The sequence below is a fragment of the Malaclemys terrapin genome, chromosome 4, assembly GCF_027887155.1.
Source record: "Malaclemys terrapin pileata isolate rMalTer1 chromosome 4, rMalTer1.hap1, whole genome shotgun sequence".
Lineage (NCBI taxonomy): Eukaryota > Metazoa > Chordata > Testudines > Emydidae > Malaclemys > Malaclemys terrapin.
The window spans coordinates 4,627,907-4,643,973 of NC_071508.1; the positions used below are offsets into that span (position 1 = coordinate 4,627,907).

The following is a 16,067-nucleotide window of genomic DNA, read 5'->3' on the forward strand; positions in this document are numbered from 1 at the left end:
TGCTCTTGCAGCCTTTCTTTGAGAAGCTCTAACACCTCTCTCGTTTGTAGCAGAGTTCTGAAATACGGCAGAGGGAAAGCCCTTGGGCTAGAGAAGTGCCTTTTCTTTGTCCTGGAAAGTCTGCTCCAGTTTGGCAGGGATATCAGTTGTTAACAGTCACCAATTCTTTTCTCTTGCTTGGGTTCCTCCAGAAAGTGGTGAGAAGCTGCTGGAATAACACCTGAACTCAACCATTGTAAAGATCCAGGCCTGTCCTGCTGCAGCACATGCTACTGGAAATGTGTTGGAACTGCTGGCTTGGGGGGGATGGGGGACACACAGAGCCCCTGGCATGAGGGAGAAGGAGGGAGTCCCCGAAATAGAGGGGTTGGGAGGGTGGCACACAGGGAACTTCAGCCAGGGAATGGCAGGAAAGAGGGAGCCCATGATGTGTGCGATGAGTAGGGCCTGCTGGAGAAACAGACGTGTGCAATCTTGTGGTGGAGAAGGTACTAGCATGGGACTGGGTATTCCTGGACCTTGAGGGAGTCATTCCCTTCTCTGCGCCTCTTTCCCTCTCCCACCTTGTGTCTGCCTTGGGCAGGCCTGTCTCCTGGCTGGGACTGCAGTCGGAAAGTTCTTCCTCTGAAATGTGTTGCCTTTCAAGTCCATTGACCATCCTCTGATGGTCTTGTGGCACAGGAGATCCCAAGCTACTGTCTCTATCTCGCTCATCTATCGGGTCCCCTCTCACTCCTCCCCTCTCTAGGCTAACCAGCCCCTGGCTTTCCAGTCTCACTCCATATGACAGTCTGTCCTGGCTGCTGATCATTCTCAGTGCCCAGCCCTGCCCCTGGGCCTCCCTGCACCTACCAGGCTAGTGGAGAGAGTCATAGATCTTAAAGCCACAAAGGATCATTGGGATCATCTAGTCTGGCCTCCCGTATAACACAGGTCAGAGACCTGCCTGGAATTAGGGTGACCAGATGTCCCGATTTTATAGGGACAATCCCAATTTTTGGGTCTTTTTCTTAGATAGGCTCCTATTACCCCCCACCCCCTGTCCCGATTTTTCACACTTGCTGTCTGCTCACCCTACCCGGAATTAATTCGTGCTTGAACCAGAACAGATCTTTCAGCAAAACAGACTGTCTTGAACAAAGGTAACAGCTCTCCGCCCCTTCGTGAATATTCAAGAGGGGGTGAGTCTGCAATCTCCAGCATGCCCCCAAACAAACAGCCAACCCTGGTGCATTGCAAAGGGAGACTCCGTTTCCCAGAGACCTTTGCAAAGTGGGCCGCACTAAAAGCAGCACAAGACCCCACCCCCATCCTAGTCCTATCCTAAAGTAGTTCCTGCCCCAGCCCTAGTGCTGGGGTCCGTGGCTGGGGTCCCTGCCCCGGTGGTTCCAGGTGCCGGTGGTGTTCGAGGAGGTGGCCGTGTATTTCTCCCGGGAGGAGTGGGGGCTCCTGGACGAAGGGCAGAGGCAGCTCTACAGGGACGTCATGCAGGAGAATTACCAGACTGATCTCGCTGGGTGAGGCGCCGCTGCCCCTCGGGGATCAGGAGCTCGAGGGGCTTTGATGGACCTGGAGCAGCTACGGCTCAGAGCTCTTCCCCGCTTAGATTTCTGGGGGATCAGTCCTGCTGCCCCCAGGCCCAGCAGCACAGGGACCGTCACCCCACAGGGCGGATCCCGTGTGCCCCCAGCAGAGAGCGGGGCTGGGGTTAAAATCAGTGAGGAGTTCTCCGTACCGAGCCCTTGGGGGAAATTTCACCGAGCCCCGTCTCGCCTGTTTCCTTCTCCTGAGCAGGATTCCCCGACCCAGCCGGGATCCCCCGATGGAGCGACGGGAAGAGCCCAGGGTCCCGGATCTCCAAGGCTCCTAAGAAAGGGAGATCCTGAGAGGCGCCCACACAGGTGAGGGATGAGCAACACCGGCTTAGAGACCGTCCGGGAGTGAAGGGAACAGCTGGGATCCCAGCAAAGCTGCAGAGAGCCCCCCAGTTCTGTCTCATCTCGGTATCGTCCCCCGCAGGTCCCTGTCCTCACAGCAGCTGTTACTCCCAGATCCCATCCCGGCAGGAGCCCTCCCCTCCCCCAACCTTTCTCTGAGGGCTCAGCTGGCATGTTGGGGCAGCCCTGGCCCCTCCTCTCCCCTCTGGGAAGGGTTTGGGGGATTCGCTTCCTGCCCATCAGGTTTTCTGCTCAGCGACAAACCCCTTTGCTGCCCCCTCTCTCCCTGGCACAGGGAACAAGCCCCGGCTGGATTCTCTCTCTCTCTCCCAGCAGGTGCTGTGATGGCGAGTGGGAGCTTTGAGGAGATCCCCCAGCAGAAAGAGCCTGCAGGAGCGGAGCTGCCCAGGACATCCCAGAGCCCCGAGCGGGGAGACACCGATGGGGCGGAACGGCAATGGGGAGCCTCCCCGGCAGGGAAACTGAGTCAATCCAGAGCTGGTGTCGAAGCTGAATATGACATGGTGTCTTGTGGAACCCAGGCGGGGGAGAGAGCGAATACGTGCCCTGAGTGCGGGAAAAACTTCCCTTGGAGCTCCCGGCTCCTCCGACACCAGAGATCCCACACCGGGGAGCGCCCCTACCGGTGCCCTGACTGTGGGAAGGGCTTCAGCGAGAGCTCGTCCCTGATCCAGCACCAGCGCATCCACACCGGGGAGCGTCCTTACAGCTGCAGCGTGTGCGGGAAGAGTTTCGGCCTGAGCTCCCACCTGATCCGCCACCAGCACACCCACACGTGAGAGCGCCCCTACCAATGCCCCGACTGCGGGAAGGGCTTCCTGCGGCGCTCCCAGCTCACCCTGCACTGCCGGACCCACACGGGAGAGAGACCCTATCAATGCCCTGACTGCGGGAAGGGCTTCAACGAGATCCCCAACCTGCACCGGCACCAGCGCAGCCACACGGGGGAGCGGCCCTATAAATGCTCCGACTGCGGGAAGGGCTTTGCTCAGAGCTGCCACCTCCTGCAGCACCAGCGCACCCACACCGGGGAGCGGCCCTACAGGTGCCCCTGCGGGAGGGGGTTTGTCCGGAGCTCCCAGCTGATCCGGCACCGGACGGTTCATACAGGGGAGAAACCATACAAATGTCCCATCTGCGGGAAATGCTTCACTCAAGGATCCACCCTGACCAGCCACCTGCGGATCCACAGTGGGGAGAGACCCTTCAAATGCCCCCAGTGCGGGAAGAGCTTTGTTCGGCGCTCCCACCTTATTACACACCGGAGAACCCATACAGCATAGAACGCCATGCACCCCCTCCCCACCTCCATACATGTCCCAGCCCTGGGGTGTGTATTAGCCATGGTTCATCCCTTATAACGCCCCTTAAAACCCACACATGTGGCTCCTTTCATACATGTTCCCTCCTGCACAGAGGTACAACTAAGGCGAGTTAAACATTTTTAGGGGCCTCATTTATTTCAACAACCGCTTGGATATAATCCCTTGATTTCCAGCCAGACTGCTAGTGCCTTTTTGATCCATGTGAGTGTGTGGGGGAGGGGAGGGTTCAGAGCTAACCACGGGGTTCAGATGCCCTCTCTATTAATTTTAATGGGGATTGGATCGCCCAGTCCCTTAGGCATAAAAGGTGGCAATAAGGCATACATTTTTAACAGAGTAATTAACCAATGGAACAATTTACCATGGGGCATGGTGGATTCTCCATCCCTGGCAATTTTTAAATCAGGAGTGGAGGCTTCCTACAAGCTCTGCTCTAGGAATAATTTGGAAGGAGTTCTTTGGTCTGTGCCAGGAGGTCAGACTAGATCAGTAGTTTCCAGACTGTGGGTCACAACCCGGTACTGGGTCGTGGAATGTCAGGTGCTGGGTCGCAGCGGCTCTGGTCAGCATCGGCGACCCGGGCCGTTAAAAGTCCCACCGGCGGTGCTGCCTGGCTAAGGCAGGCTAGTCCCTACCTGTTCCGACACCGCACTGCGCCCCAGAAGCAGCCAGCAGCAGGTCCGGCTCCTAGGCAGGGGGCCACAGGGCTCCGTGCGCTGCCCCCACCCCAAGCACCGGCTCCGCAGCGGCCAATGGGAGCTGTCGGGGGCGGTGCCTGCGGGCGAGAGCTGCACGGAGCCCCTTGCGCACCACTGCGTAGGAGCCGGACTTGCTGCTGGCTGCTTCCAGGATGCAGCACGGTTCGTGGTACCAGGACAGGCAGGAAGCTTGCCTCAGCACCCCTGCTGCGCCGCTGATCGGGAGCCGTCCGAGGTAGGCCCACGCCCCAATCCCTTGCCCCAGCCCTAGATGCTATGTATCTATTGAACAGACTGTAAGCTCTTCGAGCTAGGGACTGCCTCCATGCTCAGTACTCCTGGACCAACAGGGGACACCGATCACAACCTCTGCCTTCTACCAGGCTGCATGTAATAAAGACATTAAAACCAAAAATCTCTAGCCCTCAAGGTTGCAAAGAAAAGTTTCAAAATGTCACTTGGCTGTGAGCTGAACTCATCACTCTGAGAGGTGTGAACGTTCCCAAATGTAACCAATGCTGCCTGAGTCTGCAGAGAGCCTGAGCCTATCACTCAGAGAGGTGTGAACTGCCCTGATTGTAAGAAAATCAGCAATACTGCCTGAATCTGCAGAGAGCCTGAGCCGAACACTCTCAAGGGGTGGGGGAAGTGCCTTATTCATCTTCGCTCTGAAACCTGTTACTCTGGTAAGAGGACAGGTCACGGCGGCAGAGAGGAAAGCCCCAAGGGCCCCAGACACAGATTTCTCTGCTGGCTTGGATTGGAGCTGAGTACCAGCTAGCCTGTGATGGGGTATACGCATAGGCGCCAACTTCTGCTGGCGCTGGTGGGTGCTTGACACCCCCCCCTCTGCTCCTGGCCCTGCCCTAACTCCACCCCTGCCCCACCCGATTCCAACCTCTTCCCCAAAGTCCCACCCCAACTCTGCCCCCTCCCTGCCCCTATTGGACCCCTTCCCCAAAGTCCCACCCTGGCTCCGTCTCCTCCCTGGGCGTACCACGTTCCCGCTCCTCCCCCATCCCTCCCAGAGCTTGTTACGCCACAAAACAGCTGTTTCGCAGCAGCAAGCGCTGGGAGCTCGGGGGAGAAGCGGGGATGTGGCGTGCTCGGGGGAGGAGCTTGGCTGCCGGTGGGTGCAGAGTGCCCACTAATTTTTCCCCATGGGAGCTCCAGCCCTGGAGCACCCACAGCATCGGTGCCTGTGACCCCATACTGGGCAATAAGGGGTTAAGGGATTATTTTGGGTTCACCCAGCCCTACCTCGCCACACCTGCAGCAAATGCTCCATCTGCTGGAGGAATTAAAAGCCAGGGAATTAGTTCATTTGGGTGGCAGAGCTAGAAAGACATGCAGCCTACAGCAGCGGGAAGCCTAGAGGCTCTGACAGCTGCCTGGAAAGGAGGACCCACCCAGAGACAGCCAGAGAGGGAAGTATCCTGTGGATGTTGGACGTTGGCAACCCCCTTTTACTTATTATGGTTTGGCTTTCTGGACGGGGGGTGGGAAGAGGAAGAGACCATGGAGGACAGCCTTGGTTGCCAGGTTACTGGTAGCCCAAAGGGCCCTGGGTCAGAGCCTTGTGGAGTGGGAGGGCCTGTAATCCCCTCCCCACAACCCCCTTGGCAGTCAGGTGTTGTGGCTCTGACCACTAGGCCCTGCTCCCCAACCAGACCCTGAGTGAGGACCTTTACATAGCCCCATGGAAGGCAGGAACAGTGGTGTGGGGAGACCATGGAAGGGAGGGGGCCATAGCAGGGGGAGGGGAATGGGACATGTGCCCCCAGTGGGGTGTCCCTATGGCCATGGATTGCTTTAATTCAGCCCAGAGATGGATGCAGACAAGAGGAACCATGGACTGACCCAAGGGAGGATCACAGTCGGAGCCACCCCTCTTCTAGGCTAGAGCGGGGTGGCTCACAACTCCCCTGTATGAATATGAATGGAGTGGGGGAGGCAGAAGGATCAGTTAAGAGAGAGCCAACCCTGCTCATGTGCAAAGGCAGACTCCATTTCCCAGAGGCCCTTGTAAAGGGGAGTGCACAAAAAGCAGGACAGGACTCCAGCCCCCTCCATTCCCACTCTTCTTAGTTCCTGCTGGGAACTGGGGCAACGTTGCAGGGTCCCTTGGGGTTCCAGGTGCTTGGGCGGAGGGAGAGGTGAGGATTAGCCGTGTGTTTCTCCCGGGAGGAGTGGGGGCTCCTAGAGAAAGGGCAGAGGCAGCTCTACAGGGACGTCATGCAGGAGAACTACCAGACTCTCACTTCATTGGGGATCAGGAGCTGGTGGGGCTCTGACACATGCACAGCTGACTGCCAGCCCCCCTGCTCTAACCCAGAATCCTAGCTCCCAGCTGCTCCTCCATGTGTGTGTGATGAGAAGTAAGCTTAAGGATCAATTTCCTATTCATGCATGAATGCATCGTCATGGCAACAGAGATCACATCCCTATGACTTGTTACTAGGTGTTCTACAGTAGCATCTGGAGGGTCGTCATCCCCCCACACACACACACACACATGACTGAGATTGTGCAGGCCATGGAGGTAGACTTGGGATTCCTGGATTGTATTCCTGGCTCTGCCATTGGCACACTGCATGACCTTGCCAGTCAGTTTCCCCTCCCTCTGTTTAGATCATAAGCTCTTCCGGTTAGGGATGGTCTCTCACTGTTTCTGCACAAGGCTTCACACAGTGGGGTTGGAGCCTTTAGGTGCTACATAAGACAAGTTTGCTGCTCTTCTCATTGCCTGGACTGGCCTTTCCTTGGAATCCATTGGAAACGGAGTTTCGCTCCTGGAAACTATTTACTTTTTAAAATGTTATTTGGATTGCTCTTAGCACTTCGTTTACCTGCATAGAATAGAATATCAGGGTTGGAAGGGACCTCAGGAGGTCATCTAGTCCAACCCCCTGCTCAAAGCAGGACCAATTCCCAACTAAATCATCCCAGCCAGGGCTTTGTCAAGCCTGACCTTAAAAACCTCTAAGGAAGGAGATTCCACCACCTCCAGTGCTTCACCACTCTCCTAGTGAAATAGTGTTTCCTAATATCCAACCTTAACCTTCTCCACTGCAACTTGAGACCATTACTCCTTGTTCTGTCATCTGCCACCACTGAGAATGGTCTAGATCCATGCTCTTTGGAACCCCCTTTCAGATAGTTGAAAGCAGCTATCCAATCTCCCCTCACTCTTCTCTTCTGCAAACTAAACAATCCCAGTTCCCTCAGCCTCTCTTCATAAGTCATGTGTTCCTGCCCCCTAATCATTTTTGTTGCCCTCCGCTGGACTCTCTCCAATTTTTCCACATCCTTCTTATAGTGTGGGGCCCAAAACTAGACACTGTACTCCAGATGAGGCCTCACCAATGCCAAATAGAGGGAAATGATCACGTTCCTGCATTAACATTGTGCAGCTGGATTGTGCTATGTGATTGATATTTTAATAGCAATAATCATTCAAAATATTAATAGTTGTTAGTAGTTTCAGCAGTTACACTTCTGTGTTTCTAGTATAGCACTTCCTGTTTCTCCTGCAACGTTAGATTTTAATTCTAAATTTGGGGGGGGGGGGAGGTTGAGTTTTTATTTTTATATATATATATACACACACACACACGTTTATTCTTTGGGATCATGTGACTTTTAGGTTGACCTATTTCCTGGTTTGAGGTCAAAACCTCTTCAGTTTCCTTTGATCCACCAACGGGGATTGCCCATTGCAACTGTTACTTTGCCTCTCTAACCAGCACCGACCTCCTTTTTCACATCACTTGTGTGTCAAACTTCGATCCCAAATAGTCCTCACAGGCCAGATTTTTAAGGGTTGAAAATACCTAGATGCTTTTGAAAATCCCACTAGTCACCTAAATACCTTTAAAAATCTGGTTCTAAGGGCAGTGTTCTATCTTGTATGAAATCCTTCTCAGAGGCAAATTTCTACTGTAATTTTTACTGACTATAGGTATACATTCCTGAGATAGATTGCAGGTGTCAATCTTTCAAAAATCATGAGTTTTACACATGAAAATCATGACATTTAAATAAATACATACATTTGGGGGTCTTTCATTTTGTCTTTTTGTTTCTGAGCTTTTAGGGTGAACTAGCTTCATACTTTTTCTGTTTCCTCTCTCAAAGACTGCATCTACCTAAAACAAGTATCAGGGGGTAGCCGTGTTAGTCTGTATCTACAAAAACAACCAAGAGTCTGGTGGCACCTTAAAGACTAACAGATTTATTTGGGCATAAGCTTTCGTGGGTAAAAACCTCACTTCTTCAGATGCATAGAGTGAAAGTTACCGATGCAGGCATTATATACTGACACATGGAGAACAGGGAGTTACTTCACAAGTGGAGAACCAGTGTTGACAGGGCCAATTCAATCAGGGTGGATGTAGTCCACTCCCAATAATAGATGAGGAGGCGTCAATTCCAGGAGAGGAAAACCTGCTTCTGTAATGAGCCAGCCACTCCCAGTCCCTATTCAAACCCAGATTAATGTTGTTAAATTTGCAAATGAATTTTAGTTCTGCTGTTTCTCTTTGAAGTCTGTTTCTGAAGTTTTTTTGTTCAATGATAGTGACTATTAAATCTTCTTCAGATGCAAGTAATGGAAATCTCCAGAGGCAGGTATAAGTCAGTATGGAGATAACGAGGTTAGTTCAATCAGGACCAGACTCCAAAGAGAAACTGCTGAGCTCCAGTTCATTTGCAAATTTGACACCATCAGATCAGGATTAAACAAAGACTGTGAATGGCTATCCAACTACAGAAGCAGTTTCTCCTCCCTTGGTGTTCACACCTCAACTGCTAGCAGAGCACCTCACCCTCCCTGATCGAACTAACCTCGTTATCTCCACACTGATTTATACCTGCCTCTGGAGATTTCCATTACTTGCATCTGAAGAAGTGAAGTTCTTACCCACGAAAGCTTATGCTCCCAATACTTCTGTTAGTCTTAAAGGTGCCACAGGACCCTCTGTTGCTTTTCACATGAGTACTGTGAGGGATGGCTTGGCTGACAAGGCTGAAAAAGGAGGAAGATGCTGACATTCTTACGAAGATCTGAAGAAGCCAGGCATGTACGCTACATATTATGGCCACAATTTAGAATCATAGACATGTAGGACTAGAAGAGACTGGGAGAGGTCATCACGTCCCTCTCCATGCACTGAGGCAGACCAAGTAAACCTAAACCATCCCTGACCAGTATCTGTGTAACCTGTTCTTGAAAACCTCCAATGACGGGGTTTCCACAACCTCCCTAGGTAACCTGTTCCAGTGCTTAACTCCCTTAGAGTTTGAAAGTTTTTCCTTATATCTAACCTAAAGTCCCTTGCTGCACATTAAGCCCATTACTTTGTGTCCTACCTTCAGTGGACATGAAAACAATTGATCACTGTCCTCTTTATAACAGCCCTTAACATATTTGAAGACTATTATCAGGTCCCGTTCCCCCGCCGCCCTTTCTCAAGACTAAACATGCCCGGGTTTTTTAACATTTCTTCCTAGGTCAGGTTTTCTAGCCCCTTTATCATTGTTGTTCCTCTCCTCTGGACTCTCTCCACTTTGTCCACATCTTTCCTAAAGTGTAGTGCCCAGAATTGGACACAGTGCTCCAGCTGAGATCTCACCAGTGCGGAGTAGAGCAGGACAATTACCTCCTGTGCCCTACGTATGACACTCCTGTTAATACACCCCAGAATGATACTAGCCTTTTTTGCAGAGGCATCACATTGTTGACTCATAGTCAATTTGTGACCCGCTGTAACCTTCACATCATTTCAGCAGCACTGCCACCAAGCCAGTTGTTCCCCATTTTCTAGTTGGTCGTTTGATTATTTTTTCCCCTTCCTAAATGAAGTACTTTGCACTTGTCTTTATTGAATTTCACCTTGTTGATTTCAGACCAATTCTCCAACTTGTCAAGGTCATTTTGAATTCTAATCCTATCCTCCAAAGTGCTTGCAACCCCTCTCTGCTTGGTGCCAGCTACACATTTTATAAGCCTACTCTCCACTCCATTATCCAAGAAGTCATTAATGAAAATATTGACTAGTACCGGACCCAGGACTGACATCTGAGGGGACCCTTCTAGATCCACCCTCCCAGTTTGACAGTGAACCATTGGTAACTCTTCTTTAAGTATGGTCCTTCAACCACTTGTGCACCCACATTTCATCTAGATTGCATTTCTTTAGTTTGTTTATGAGAATGTCATGTAGAACCACAGGCGCCAACTTTCTCCGGTGCCAGTGGGTGCTCGTGCCCCCTGGCCCTGCCTCGACTCCACCCTTTCCCCGCCCCTGGCCCCACTCCCATCCCAACCCCTTCCCCAAAGTCCCCACCCCAACTGCACCCCCTCCCTACCCCTATTGGATCCCTTCCCCAAATCCCCACCCCAGCCCCGCCTCTTCACCCAGCATGCCACATTCACCCTCCTCCCCCCTCCCTCCCTGCCCCGCGAAACAGCTGTTCCGCAGCGCAAGCGCTGGGAGGGGGAAGAAGCAGGATGCAGCGGCACACTCGCGGAGGAGGCGGAGGTGAGCTGGAGCGGGGGGGGGGGCGGCCACAGGGAGCTGCTGGTGGGTGCTCAGCACCCACTAATTTTTCTCCGTGGGTGCTCCAGCCCCGGACCACCCATGGAGCCGACGCCTATGTGTGGGACTGTGTAAAAAGCCTTACTAAAATCAAGGTATATCATATCTACTCCTTCCCTGCTAACCACTAGGCCAGTAACCCCATCAAAGAAAGAAAATAGGTTGGTTTACGTGGTTTGTTCTTGACAAACCCATGCTGGCTATTCCGTATAACCCGATTATCCTCCAGGTGCTTACAAACTCATTGTTTAATCATTTGTTCCCGTCTCTTTCCAGCTACTGAAGTTAGGCTGACTGGTCTATAATTCCTGGGTCTTCTTTGTTCCTCTTCATAGAGACTTAGGGTGCGATTTTCAAAGGTTTAGGTGCCTACATCCCAATTTTAGGCTCCATTTGCAATTCCCAAAACTTCCACCAAACACTTTAGGCACCTCAACAAACTCAGCAGCTACATTTTCAGGGTAAAAGTTCCTTTGATGCCTAAGTTTCTGCCTTTGAGCATGCGCACGGCTGCCTTATCCTCGGCATCTGGCTGCCAATGTCCCCCGGCGAATCACAAACCTGGGAAGATGAGGGGTAGCAATGCTTATCTTTAGGGCCCTACCAAATTCACAATTCATTTTGGTAAATTTCACGGTCACCACATTTAAAAAATCTTGAATTTCACAGTTTGAGATATTTAAATCTTAAATTTCACAGTCTTGTAACTGTGGGGGTCCTGACCTAAAAAAGGGTCAGGTTGGGGGGGGGGGTTGCGGTTTGAGCATTGGCCTGCTAAACCCAGGGGTGTGAGTTCAATCTTTGAGGGGGCCATTTAGGGATTAGGGCAAAAAGAAAAGTTGGGGATTGGTCCGGCTTTGAGCAGGGGGATGGACTAGATGACCTCCTCAGGTCCCTTCCATCCCTGACGTTCTATGATTTTTCTTTATGGGTGTCCACATTTAAAACAGAGACTTCACCAGGGAGCACAGTGTGAAGTCGCACCTCTAACCATCACCAAGGGGTTGCCAGGAGATGGGGAAAGCAGAGAGGGAGCAAAATGGTGACAAGCCTCCCCCTATCTGGCACACCTGGCTCTCCCCTGGACCAGAGAATGGGGAAAGGCGGAGGCAGCAAACAGCGACAAGCTTGCCAGCGATGCAAGGTTTTTTGTGCTAAGTGGGAGGGCAGCAGTTTGTAACACGGTACCTGGCGAGCTGGCGGGACTTCAAAGCACCAGGGATCTCCCAGTGTTTTGCAGCCGGGGGAGGGACTCAGACACGCCTCACGCTGTGGGGAAGGCGGCCAGGCCAGGAGGGAGCGTGCTGGGCAGGGAAGGGTTAAGCGCAGGGCTTTCCCACCCCGTCTCCCCCGCCCCAGAGCACATGGGGCCGGGCTGCAATAGCGCAGGGACCTTCCTGTCCCAGCCCCGCCGCGCCGCGCCCGGCCCGCGTGTGCGCAGGGCCAGTCCCCGGCTGCAGCCCCGGCCGGGCGGGGAGAGGGGCGCGGGGATCCCGGGCGCGGCGCGGCGCCGCGCAGCGAGAGACACTCACTGCAGCCGAGGCAGGAAATCGCTGCCCGGAGGCAGCGGCCAGTGGGGGGGGATCGGAGCCGAGCTGGGACCGGAGAGACCCCCCCAGCCAGCTCCGGGGCAGCCCGGGGGTCTGTGCAGCTAAGCCAAGCAGGGACACCCCCCCCCAGCCAGCCCGCAGGGCCTTCGGGGCAGCCCCGGCCCCTCCTCTCCCCGCGGGGCAGGATTGGGGGGTTCGCTCCTGCCCCTCGGAGTCTCCCTCCCTTGCGGGGTGCAGGGAAGGGGCCCGGCTGGATTTCGCTCCCCAGCAACCACCAGGACGCAGGCGGGGAGCCCCCGGGAGCAGGGCCTGCAGAGCGGAGCTGCCTGGGGGGAGACACGCGCCGGGAGCCCCCATGGGCGACACTCTGACCATCTGCCCCGACTGCGGGAAGAGCTTCCGCCAGTACTCGTACCTGGTCACCCACCGGCGCGTCCACACCGGGGAGCGGCCCTACAGCTGTGCCCAGTGCGGCCGGGGCTTCTCCCAGCACTCCAGCCTCATCCGGCACCGCCGCACCCACACAGGCGAGAGACCCTACCGGTGCCCCGACTGCGGCAAGGCCTTCGCCCTCAGCGCCTCCCTCCTGACCCACCAGCGCACCCACACCGGGGAGCGCCCCTACGGCTGTGCCCAGTGCGGAAGGGGATTCAGCCAGCGCTCGGCTCTGGTTACCCACCAGCGCACCCACACCGGGGAGAGACCCTATAAATGCCCTGACTGCGGGAAGAGCTTTGCCATCAGTTCCCACTGCACTGCTCACCAGAGGATCCATGGGGATCCGGGTGGGGAGCCCCCGTACCGGTGCCCCCAGTGTGGGGAGGGCTTCCGGCTCCGCGCCCGCTTCCTGCATCACCGGCGCAGCCACGCGGGCAGCAAACCGCACCGCTGCCCCGACTGCGGGAAAGGATTCTCCCGCAGTTTCCTGCTCAAGACGCACCAGCGGATCCACACTGGAGAGCGGCCCTACCCCTGCCCCGAATGTGGGCGCCGCTTCCGGCAGAGCTCCCACCTCACCCACCACCGGGCCACCCACACTGGAGAGCGGCCCTACCGCTGCAGCCACTGCGGGGACGCCTTCCCTTGCAGCTCGGAGCTCTATCTGCACTACCGCAGCCACACCGGGGAGCGGCCCTACCAGTGCCATGACTGTGGGCGCAGCTACACCACCAACGGCAGCCTGCGGCGGCACCGTGCCAGCCACGCCGTGGGCTAGGGGGTGCAGCCGGCTCAGCCCATGGGCACCCTCCTGGACAAGGTGCTGCATCTTCCTGGCTCTAGGCATGGCCTTTGTGGCTGTTTGCTGGGTGGATTGTACTGGGGAAGAGAGCTAGGGATGGGTTATAGGGGGCTAAAGGTGGATCATACCAGGAGAAAGAAGGAACACAGGGAGAGATCGATGGGTCATCCAGGTGTAGAGCTGGGTCATACCTGTTAGAATGTGAAAAGCAGCTCCACTCCATCTACCCCTGGCCCTGATGTTGAGGTTTTCAAAATGATCTGAAGTGTGCGTGTATTTTTCCAAGCACCTTGAAATAGAGCGTGAGTGTATCTATCTGTTCTTAGATGCAGAATTATGTTCTATGGCTCAATATAACAATCAGCCGACCCACAGATTGTGCAGGTAGGGGATGTGATGTTGAAAGACACTGGCGGCTGCTATCAGGTGACAATCGCAGACCTCCTTAGCGCCACTGGCTCCCGTATGGAGTAGAGAGAGCCACCGAGAAAGGAAGCGACTGCCAAGAGACATGGCGGGTCAGAACTGAGCTGGTTGCGAACACGAGCATTAGGAGATCAGCGTGGGTTGGAGTCAGCAAGCCAAGAGAAGGAGATGGGAGCATGACTCTGGCAGGAAGCAGAGAGACAGAGCTTCTTGGTCACAGAGCCCACTGGAGGGGCAAAGGTGGGGACTGTGCTGCAGGGAACCTGCCTGCTGTTTGTTTTCTGCGATGTATAGGGAAACAGGGTACGGTGGGCAGTCTTTGTAAATAAACACCATCACACCTGGAATAGACCTGCCTTGTCTCAGCGAGGTATTGTCCGAAGAGGACCAGTCTTGCAAGGCCCTGGCTATTGGCTAAGAGCTCGGGCCAGATGGGTTACAAGGTATGTACATGATACCTTGCCCCAGAGAAATCCTGGGTCAGTCAGTCCCTTGGGAAGAGAACAGCATGAACCTGAAGCAGCACAGATCTGCCCCATCTGAACACTGGATCCCAGATGGGGTGGACCAATGTTCTAGGGTGGTCCAGAGAATCTTCTTTCTAGCTGCCTGGCCGGTGGGTCTTGCTCGCATGCTCTGGAATGACAGATTAGGGGTCAGGAAGGAATTTTCCCCCCAGGTCAGATGGGCTGGGGCCATGGGGGGGTTGTCAACTTCCCATGCAGCGTGGGGTGTGGGTCGCCAGCTGTTGAACATCTGGGCATGGAATTATAGAGTTGTAGGGCTAAAAGGGACCTCAAGAGGTCATCAAGACCAGCCCCCTGCGCTGATGCTGGACCAAGACCGTCCCTGACAGTTGTCTGTGTAACCTACCCTTGAAAACCTCCAGTAATGGGAATCCCACAACCTCCCTGGGTAAACCTCTTCCAGAGCTTTGCTACCCTGAGAGTGAGAAAGTTTTTCCTTATAACTAAACTAAGTTCCCTTGCTGCAGATTGAGACCAGTACTTCTTGTCCTGCCTTCAGTGGACATGAAAAACAAGTCATCACTGTCCTCCTTATAACAGCCCGAAACATATTTGAAGACTCTTATCAGGTGCCCCCTCTGTCTTCTTTTCTCAAGAGTAACATGTCTGGGCTTTTTAACTTTTCCTCCTAGGTCAGGTTCTCTAAACCTTTTATTGTTTTTGTTCCTCTCTTCTGGACTCTCTCCAATTTGACCACACCTTTCCTAAAGTTCGGTGCCCAGAGCTGGACATAGTGCTCCAGCTGAAATCTCATCAGTGCTGAGTAGAGCAGGACAATTACCTTCCATGCCTTACAACATTCCTGTAAATACACCCCAGAATGATGATAGCCTTTTTTGCAGAGGCATCACATTGTCGGCTCATACTCAATTTGTGACGTTCACATCCTTTTCAGCAGCACTGCCATCTAGCCAGTTGTTCCCCATTTTCTAGTTGTGCTTTTGATTTTTCCATCCTAAATGAAGAACTTTGCACTTCTTTGTGTTGAATTTCATCATGTTGATTTTAGCCCAATTCTCCGATTTGGCATGGTCATTCTGAATTCTGAGCCTGTCCTCCAAAGTGCTTGCAATCCCGCCCAGCTTGGTGTCATCTGCAAATTTTATTATCACACTCTCCACTCCATTATCCAAGTCATTAATGAAAATATTGACTAGTACTGGACCCCACTAGATGCACCCTCCCAGTTTTACAGCAAACCATTGATAACTACTCTCTGAGTATGGCCTCACCCAATCAATTCCCTGCCCGTGCAGTGACCTCAGGCATTGGCGGTTCATTGGTTTCTCGTGCTCTCTGCCTGTTGCTCACAACAGGGCTGAAATGCTTTGGGCTTAAATAGTACCGGCCTGTGCTCTACGGAAGTGAGATTAAATGAGCTAATGGCCTCAAACATCCATGCTGTTTGTGGAGGCTGGTGTAGGCCACGTGGGTTGGGGAAGGGCCTGTAACCAAGGGCTCTGTTATTTATAATGACTTTTTTAAAATGCATCCAAGCCTCTGGGTCCCTGGCACGTCTATTAAAGATTGCTGCCCAGAAATCTATTCCTTGCCTTTCAGAGTTTGCATTTTAGCCCCCCTCCATCAGCTGCGGGCAACTGTAACTTTTCCGGCAGGGGATTTCCCTTGTTTGTTATTGAGGAAGTGCCGGTAGCAGTGAGGGGGCGGGATTGGGGGCATCTGTGTGTGAAAAGGGGAATCCTGGGCACACGTCACCATTCAACTGCTGCCTTCCCCCTCCTCC

General features: G+C 53.7%; 1 pseudogene; it reads left to right on the plus strand.

Moving 5' to 3' along the window:
• Nucleotides 1–1,529: 1,529 nt before the first annotated feature.
• LOC128836929 (zinc finger protein 883-like) lies at nt 1,530–15,868 on the plus strand (annotated as a pseudogene).
• The last annotated feature ends 199 nt before the right edge of the window (nt 15,869–16,067 follow it).